This window comes from Neopsephotus bourkii, unplaced genomic scaffold (genome assembly GCF_033783945.1).
Source record: "Neopsephotus bourkii isolate Nb327-2 ecotype Australia unplaced genomic scaffold, CSIRO-AGI_Nbou_v1 NB_1120, whole genome shotgun sequence".
NCBI classification, from domain to species: domain Eukaryota; kingdom Metazoa; phylum Chordata; class Aves; order Psittaciformes; family Psittacidae; genus Neopsephotus; species Neopsephotus bourkii.
In genome coordinates, this window is record NW_026901606.1 from 2,599,211 (window position 1) to 2,608,318 (window position 9,108).

Here is a 9,108-nt window from a genome sequence, read left to right on the forward strand (position 1 = left end):
GCTAATTTCAGGATGTTTTTATTAGAATACTTTTAGAAGAAATTGTTGGTGAAATATTGTTCTTGTAGCTCAGTTTTCCTTACAACTGAGAAAAATCAGAAGCAGAAAAAGAAGTGGTTTCTGGTCACACCACAAATCTAGAGAGTTAGGGCTCAGTCTGTGCTTACCACTTCAACTCATAAAATGTGTAGGCTCATCACTTAGCTTAGCGGAGTTGCTTCAGTTAGCTGGAAGCAGTGCCAGCCTTTTCACCCGGTTACTTCCAACCAGATATATGAGCCCATAGTCTGCCTGTCCATACCTGTGTCCCCAGTGCCAACAGGAAGGAGCCAACACATCCTTCTGTAAGAAGAATATAGCCACGATAGTGTATCACATCAGAGATTTCTTTATTGAAGAGTTTGATGTGGTTTATAATGGCACAGAAGTGCCTTTCTGTGTAAATTCTAGCATCAAATTCACACTGAACTCAACAGATTCAAACCAGGGAAGAATTTGAACAATACATCTAGAGCAGAAAAATCAGAAACAGAAAAAACAGGCTGGGTTTTGTTGTTTGGATAGTTTTTCATTTCATTTTGCTGTTTTATATGCTGAGTTCCCAGAGTTTCTGGAAGTTTGAATGCCTCTACTGGGGAAGAGGCCGCAGCAGAGGCACAAACTGGGCAGTTTTGTATACCTGGTCCCATGTTTTCACCTAATGCATGTGTGACATTTGACATATAGCTAACTACATATGCAGCTACACAGCTAGGTGTCTATTCAAACAGCACTGCGTTAACATTTTTCTTTTCTTTGTTGTTTTCTATTCCCAGCCATCACCCATGGGGTCCTAAAGTTACAAAATCACTTACTGCTGCATTAATATGTCAAAACTCCAAAGCAGAGAAAAAGCTAGGTTGCTGCCCTAACAATTCAACCAGCTGAAACATTCTACCTGTTGTAATCAAATGTGCCTGTCTCATTACCACGCTTAAGCAAGCAGCTTAATAGGTGGCTTAGTCCAAGGGCGTACAACTCAGTACAAGAAAACCCTGCTTTGTAACTTGTCTCATGAAAAGCAAACCATAGATTATGCCCTGGAAGGTGTTTACAGAATAGCTCTAGGTCTGACCTGAAGATCAGGTTGGTTTTCAGCCTTAGGATTCCTTCGGCTTAGTTGCTTGTTGGTGTTCCTGTGCTGCCCAGAGCACTGTTTTCCCGGAGAAGTCGGAGTGTCCTCTGGTGGCTGGTACCCTGCTGTGAACCCTGCGGGCCTCCACCGAAAGGAGGGGGGTATCGGGACTGCAAGCTGCTGAGACAAATAACTGCGGCTTTCATTTTGTAAATCAGATAGTGGGTTTTTTGCTATGCAGTATCTTACTTTCCTTGTAAGTAAACAAGCATCCTTGTTATTCAAAACACCCTGGGATTAATGAAAACGCCCGAACAGATCCTGCAAAGCATGGCCTCTCCTCTTGGGTCCCTGCAGTGGCCTTCATGCTCTCACTGGTGCAACCGTGGCATTCCTACCACTGTAAGGGGGCATGACAGGACACGCTCAGTGACTTCTGCCGTGAGATTTTCATAACGACGGGTTGTGTCTGGGAAAGCTTGTAACTCAGCTTGCATGCACCCACATCACACAGTGCTGTGGGAGCTGCTTTTACCATGAGGGCTAAGATTACAGAGCAGTTTCCTCCCAGCCTTGTGACTCCACGCGTGCACGCATGCACGTTTCCAAAATACTCTGTTCTGGGCTATGAGGGTTTTTTTTGCTGGACTCACTCTTTGCCAGAATATTCAGCAAAATCTTTTGAGCTTGCTGGGGGTGGTGAAAGGATAGCAACGATGCTTTTCTTGCTAGTCGAAAAAACCCAACCTCTGCTTATTTCAGCAAGCAAGAAATAAAACTACTGTGGGTCTCACAGTGTGTCTCTTCACAGGCCTCCTCTTCTCCAGTCATACTCTTTCCCAAAAGCATTGTTTTCACTTTCCCCACTGCAAAATTCTCTTCTCTCTCTACTTTCTATCAAAGCTGTTCTTCCTTTTCCTAGAAAATCTTGCTTCTCACTTTTCCCTCACTCTTTTAAATACCATCTGCTCCCCTGCTCAGTTCTTCCCTATTCCACTCCAAATGAGTGGAATTTGGCCCTGTATTGACCTCCTGGACAGGACCCCAAACTCAGGGTTCACAGGAGTGCCCATCTGAGGATTTCAATGCAAAAGACACTATTTTATTCTTTCCATACCATTTTAAGCAAAGGGCTGGATTACCCAGATAATGACAGTATTTGAGCCCCAACGATCTCACAGTTTCTGTAATGAATTGGCTGGAGTATTCCTCAGAGCTGTACTTTGCTAAAGCCCCTGCACTGATTATCATTTTATTCCATTAGCATGACATTTGAGTGGAGTCAAAACCTCTCTCTTCACTCTGCCTGTCACTCAGATGAGTGAAGTTGGCCCATTTGGATGTCAGAGAAGGATATGGTCCTGTTACTTTGTGCTATCTTTCTCTGTTTGTAAATTTTGTCTTCGGTTACTTTAGCCTTCATGAAGTGGGGGTATCTGACATTTTAAGTCAATCTCTTTGTAACATCTCTAAATTAAACACTCCATCTTGTTTGTTAGTTTGGTTTATCTTTACTGTCATCTACCATGAAGCCACAAACTTCACATCTTTTCAGAAAACAAACATGACTGACAGCAATCGTTATACAGAAAAGCTGAAGCAAACCATGCTTTGATGGATTTTCTGTTAGGATTCATAATAGCATGGAGTTAAAAGAAAGAAAATAGGTGCTTTGGAGCATAAGATCGTAAAATGCTAATTTCAGTGACACAGTGGTGGACTGAGTAAATATAGAAAGGATTTATTATGAAGTTCTTTAGTGTTGTTGGCACTAGCAGCAAATTGCTGGGCAGCATTATATCGCCAAAATCCAGGAAATAGCACAAACATTGAACCACTGTATTTTCAATGACAATAATGAGAGAAGCTTTGGTATTGGTTGGCATCCCCACAAAAGGCACATGTTGGCATGTTCAGGAATGTAAATGATAGATCTGCTGCTTGAAGTTTATAATTATTTAATCAAACCCAGACTGCAGAACCTGGAGGGACATCATGTATCCTTAGAGGAGAAGAAAGAGGGAGGGAAAGAAAGAAAAGTCATACTTTGCAAATGACGGAATGTATCAGTGCCCTGGGTGTCCTTGCCATGAATATGTGACTGCTGCAGAATTTGTGGGTGATCTTTTCTGCTTGCTACATCACCATGTATTTAAGTAGCCCTGCAGAAAGCAAATTGCCGACAATCTCTTTTATGTGCTGATGGAAGGCAGATCAATTATCTCTACTTCCTTTCATGGAAGAAGGAAAATCTACAGATCAGAACAGGAAACCACTCATTTGATGAACTATTTCTACACTACTGTACACACACACACATATACACAAGCTCCCCCCTTCTCTCCTGCAAACAGGCACGCATACAGCTAACAAGCCCTCTCTCTTCTAGACACACAGAGAGGCACGTTACTTTCAGCTCACATTTCACGTTCAGATTATTGCTACTATGGAATTTCAAGAAGATTTATTTTGTTTCTATTTTTTGTAAGGGAAAAAAAAAGAGAGAAAGATAATGAACATTCCGCCTTCAGAAATAAATCTCCCAGTACTGTATGTTCTGGCCGGTAACAGGCTGAGTAGCAGAGGTCTGCTACGTTCCCAGCCTGGGCTTTGCTGCCGACTCAACTTTCAATTTAGTCCTAGCGTGATGGAAAAAGAAAAAAGCCTTTCAGAAGCAGTAATTGTGTGTTTCTGGGGAGAGAGAACAAATTACTAAATCAAATTAGCATTACATTTCATTCCTAGACCCTAGGAGATTCAAGGATTTACATAAGATACTTTCTTAAATTATGTTGTTAGTGTAAACATTAAGGTTCTGCACAAGACCCTGAGAAGTGATGCATTGTTAGGTGATGTCATCGAGCACTATTTTTTCTTAGAAAAAGGAAGAAATGCCTTAGATGCACATATCAACATGATTGCTCTATTTTTAAAAATAAAATGCAGGATTTAATTGTATTCTGAAGGGTTTAATGTCATTAATCCATTCACTGTGTGTGCTAGGAATACTTGCATTGTTTTTTTCTTTTCTCTTCTCACAGACAAAAATATTTCCTGTAGGGTATTCATGGCTGGAGAAGATGAAATCCAGGCCCCACAGAAGGCTGTTGAAAAGTTACCATGGATTTCTATAGGGTAGCCATTTGACTCCAGTAGGCTAAATAAGGGTCCTCAATATTATTTCGTTTCCCATCCCAAATTTCTGTATCTAATGACATCTTCCATCTCTTCTGTCACTAAATTCTCTGTTTCAGTTTATTGATTTCTTTTTTTCACATTAAGGTAGAACAAGGTCGCCATGCGGGGCTCTGCAGGACATTGCTCTCCTATGGGCAGCCACGGTCTCGCCTGCTGCCACAACCAGCTGTGTGTCAGTTGGCTTCCTCCAGCTCAAGTTTAAACCTCACTTTGCCAAAAAAAAAAAAAAAAAAGAAAAAAAAAAGATGCAATGGTCGAAATAAAAAAAAACAAAACAAAACAAATAAATAAAGACTTCTTTTTCTTAATTTTATAAGTTTTGGATCCGTTGAACTGTTGCAAATAGTAAAATGAGAAATGAAGTAAAATTGTATTTGTGTCTTAAGACATGTAAAGGACAGGCAGCGCAATTGTTGAATTAGAACTACCCCATTTGAAGAGCTAAGCCACAATACCATGAAGAAATATGCAACTTACATTAATTTTTTTTTTAAAGATGACTTAGTCATAAAAAACAAAGACAGCATTAAAACATATCCAAGCAAAAAGCTTCAGAACTGTACAAAATGATTGTAGTGTTGTTTTATTTTAAATTGGACTAAACAGTTTTGTTAATCCTAGGACTCTCTGTATATGTTTTCTGTGTTTCTGACAATAAATGCTCCCCACAAATTTATGCAATAATATGTAATATATTCATGAAAACTAATTATTGAAGCAATTTATGTTTGGAAAGTTATCTCTAAAGCCAGAGGGATAGAAACATTTTGTGTAATGAGAACTCACATCCCACACATAATTTCTTTTATTTAATCTACCTGTGCATAGAAACCTATTATTAAAAATAATAATAATAATTGGCAAAACAAATTCAGCAGTTAAAAGGCATAAGAAAAATATGCAAATTGTGAAATAAACAGCTAAAATTACAGGCATTTAAAACTCCTTTATTAAAAATAATTATAAAGCTAAAGTTGTGTGCCTATCATAGTATGCTATCTAAATGCACCCTTCCACTGCCATGCAATTTATATTAATAGAGTCCTGGGTAAAAATGAGCAATGACCTATTCTTCTTATTATTTTTTGGCGGGTGGAGGGTGTCTTTTCTTGAAAGGAATTGTAGAATTTACATTTCCTGGGTTTTGTTTGTTTGTCAGCATTAAAGCTATCTCTGTGATCTACATTTTTTGCATTTAATGATTTTCTCAAGCACAATAAGAAATTTTTCAGTTCTCCTTATAAAATCTTCATCTATGATAAAAGAAAGATAGGGGTTGATTTTACAGATCAGAGTTCTTTTAAATATAAATAAATTAATTAAAAAAAAAACCACAAAAAAACACAACAAACAAAACCAGGATCACTTGGGAAAACCTTCAGTCATTGATTAATGTGTAAGGATCAGCAGACAGGTGAAGGAATATCTACAATATCTGATTATATTCATATGAAAAACATAACCCATGCACATTTTTGTGTGTTGCAAAAATTTCCATTTCCTGCTAAAGTTTCTGGGTGCGCTGCTTAGCTGCTGGTCTTTCTCAAAGCCTGAAATTTCAAATGAGGCAGATCCATTACCCAAATACATGTGCTCTCTGCAGCTGATCCCAAATCCAGCAAAATCAAGGGGATACCATGCGTTACGATCAGACATGCGAGCTGCTCCACGCAGGCACCGCTTCACTGAAACCGGACCCACATCACTTCACAGCAGAAGTAATGCTGCACAGAAGTTGGTTTTCACTAATCCTTTAAAACCATCTGAATTTCTCAATGCACAGAAGCTCAGTATTTGAAGCATGTAGAACATCTATTTTGTATGTCAATAGGTTCATTGCTAATAATGCATCAAACTATGCCTATGACATACCTAGACACTCCCTAGGTATGACCAGGAACCATGCATTAATAAAAATCAAGAGAACTGGGTTTATTTATTAGACACTTATGCTCCAAAAAATGTGTTTCCACTTCAGTTATTTCTTTCTTCTTTCTTGTATTTCCTATAAGCCTTCCTCTGAGCTACTTGCTATGTTTGTGAATTTTTGCAAATGCCATCATTGTGACTATGTCATCTTTTCTGTCTACACAAGTCTACACAATTCCTTTCTGGTTGTCCAAGAGTGCTGTGTGCACCAGCAGTCTGTATTTTGGGAATTAAAAAAAATGTAATTGTATGCTTAGATATCTTGTGTCCCTAACTCATTTGCTGATAAGTAGCTGCCAGTGTTTAGTCCTGGATTCTTGGTCTTCTCCAGCACCAGGAGATTTGTGTGTGGCAGGGGGAGTTTTGGCACATTCCCAGGGAGGTGCCAGCTGTGCTTGAGCCAGCTCAGCTTCTCCCTTCTGCTTCTGTATCACTGCATGCATCTTCAGACACCGACATTGTTGACAGCAAATATGTAGCTTAGTTTGTATTACAGCAGCGTTAGATAAATTGCAGCTTCTCTGTTAACAGCCATCTTCCTTTTGCCATTTAGGACAAAATTTGTTCTTCAAAGCACACTGCTTGGTTAAAACATTTGTGTACAATTGTTACCTGAAATTTCATCCTACAAGATTTCTTTTTGACAAGCAGATATAGAGTACACAGTATTTTAATGTGGTGTATTTATATCAGATGTATACATAGCAATTCATCCGCATCTCTGTGTATCAGAGAGTTTTGTGCATAATGTAAATAGCACAACTTTTCCAAACAGCACTTAGGCTTCAACAGCCTAAATCTCCATTCATCGTATGTTAGCAACATGAACAAGTTTCTCCAACCCTTCAACCCAGAAAGTTAAACTTGCGGTTGAGAGGTGAACCCTAAATTAATGGCATGGTCTATGCTGGTGTCACTGGACATGACAGTAATTCCACAGCATAAAACTCACCCAATATAATATCAACACACACAAGACTTCAGACAAAGTTTAAACTGGACCCTTTTCTATGAAGAGTAGTGTTTCACAGTCAAATTATTTTGCAGAAATGTACTTATATAAACAACAATGCTGATGTGGAGAGACCTACACTGTTCTTTCAATTTCTTTCAATAAGAAAGACATTACAATGTGAAATGTTTTATCATTTTAATTAATTTTATTGGATTTTTAGACCATATTACTAATTATACCTGTTTAACATTATAACATTACACAATGATGAACATTCAAAATAGAATATTTAATTGACTGTAAGCCATAATGTTTTGTAGCTTTCAGTCTCATATATATTAATGTTTCAGCTCATGTTTAACCCTTGCAATAATTTATTTTTTATTGCAGAATAGCTATTGAGTTGGAAGTTCTGATTTCTGATCATCTTTAGAAAGCACAACATCAATATTAGGAGGAAATTCTTTGCAAATCTGAAGAATGTAGTCAAAATTTTATACATATATTCATATCTTTTCTCTGTGACTCAATTTGCCCTTTTGTAAAAGGGAGAAAGATAGGCCTTCCATTGTAAGATACTTTGAGATTAACTTATGATGTATTGCTTGTGGAAAATTGTTTTAATCTTTTCTATTATGCTCTTCTTTTTCTTTCCTCACCAGATTCTCAGAAGCATGGAGCTACCCAAATGCTGACTCACCTGCTGAACCTTCAGTCAACTTCCTGCCTAAAAAAGTCTTTCCATCATTTCACCTGATTTTTCTGACTGAGCATGTATTGTGCTAGCATTTACCTGACTCATCTACTCCAGACAGGGCTGTAAATACCCTCATCAGCTGGAGCATGAGCTAGATCATGCAGCCAGCCTTGCTCTTTACTAAATATTGCAGTGTGTGCTATAGGATAGACAAGATCAGGATCATGGATTTTATTTTGAATCAAAATGGGTATCATGGATTTTATTTTGAATCAAAATGGGTTTGGGTTGCACGCAGCTAGATGCAGCCTTTTGGTAACTGAAGTGTGGGCATCAGACAGCACAAATGCATGCTTTTACTTAGTCAAAACCATGCATATGCACCTCCGTTACCTTTTGAACTCTCCCTAAATACATAGCATGAGCTAACTGCACATTACACCTGTCTATGTATATACTCAATGGATAATGTTTTGTTACATGCGTAAAATCAGCCCTGTAGAGAAATTGAGTGCTGTTGGATGAACTAGCTTGCACAAAGAAAACACACTGGAGATTTTGGCTATCCTCTTGGTCTAGAAGGTACTGTTGTGTGGCAATGAGCAGAAGTCTCAACAGTACAGTGCCAAGGGTATCTCAGAGATAACAGTCAGAAACCTGGGGGGACAGGATGTGCAAGGCAGTTAAAAATCTTATAAGGTCGCTGTTGAAACTAAAAAAATAGCAAAACTGCTGTTAAAGTCCTATTTAAATTCTACTCTGCACTATTTTCCATTATGCTTGAAAACCTGGTAGGAGTTCAGCAGCCTATCAAAAGAGAAAAGAAAGGAAAAAAGATTACTTTTCTGCAAGTGGGAGGGAGGACTGACAAGATTACAGCAGCTGGATATCTATTACTCCAGACAACACTGTACAGAGCTAAAATGAATCTTCCTGCAGAAAGGTAATCAAGGTGGAAGAGAAAAAATGGGTTCATTAACAATCCCCGTCACTAAAAAGTCAAATAATTTGTCACTCTTCAGTTGAGTCCAATTACAGAGATATTACTAGAAACTGTTTTTTTCTGTGATAGAGAGCCATGATGGTGGTTTTTCTTTTTTGGCACTTTGCTTACTGCTCGCTTGCGTTGCACCCATTGCTGAGTGGAGATTAACACCTGTTACTATTTTAACAGAAAATGATGAATGGTGCCATTACTGGCACAGCTTTATGTGA

At 38.4% G+C, this 9,108-nt stretch overlaps 1 long non-coding RNA gene across 1 annotated transcript; it reads left to right on the forward strand.

The window, feature by feature from the left end:
- Window positions 1-2,042: 2,042 nt before the first annotated feature.
- On the forward strand, window positions 2,043-8,115 carry LOC133217248 (uncharacterized). The gene is made up of 3 exons (XR_009726841.1): window positions 2,043-4,249; window positions 5,916-6,046; window positions 7,859-8,115. It is a non-coding gene; the product is annotated as an uncharacterized LOC133217248 (long non-coding RNA).
- The last annotated feature ends 993 nt before the right edge of the window (window positions 8,116-9,108 follow it).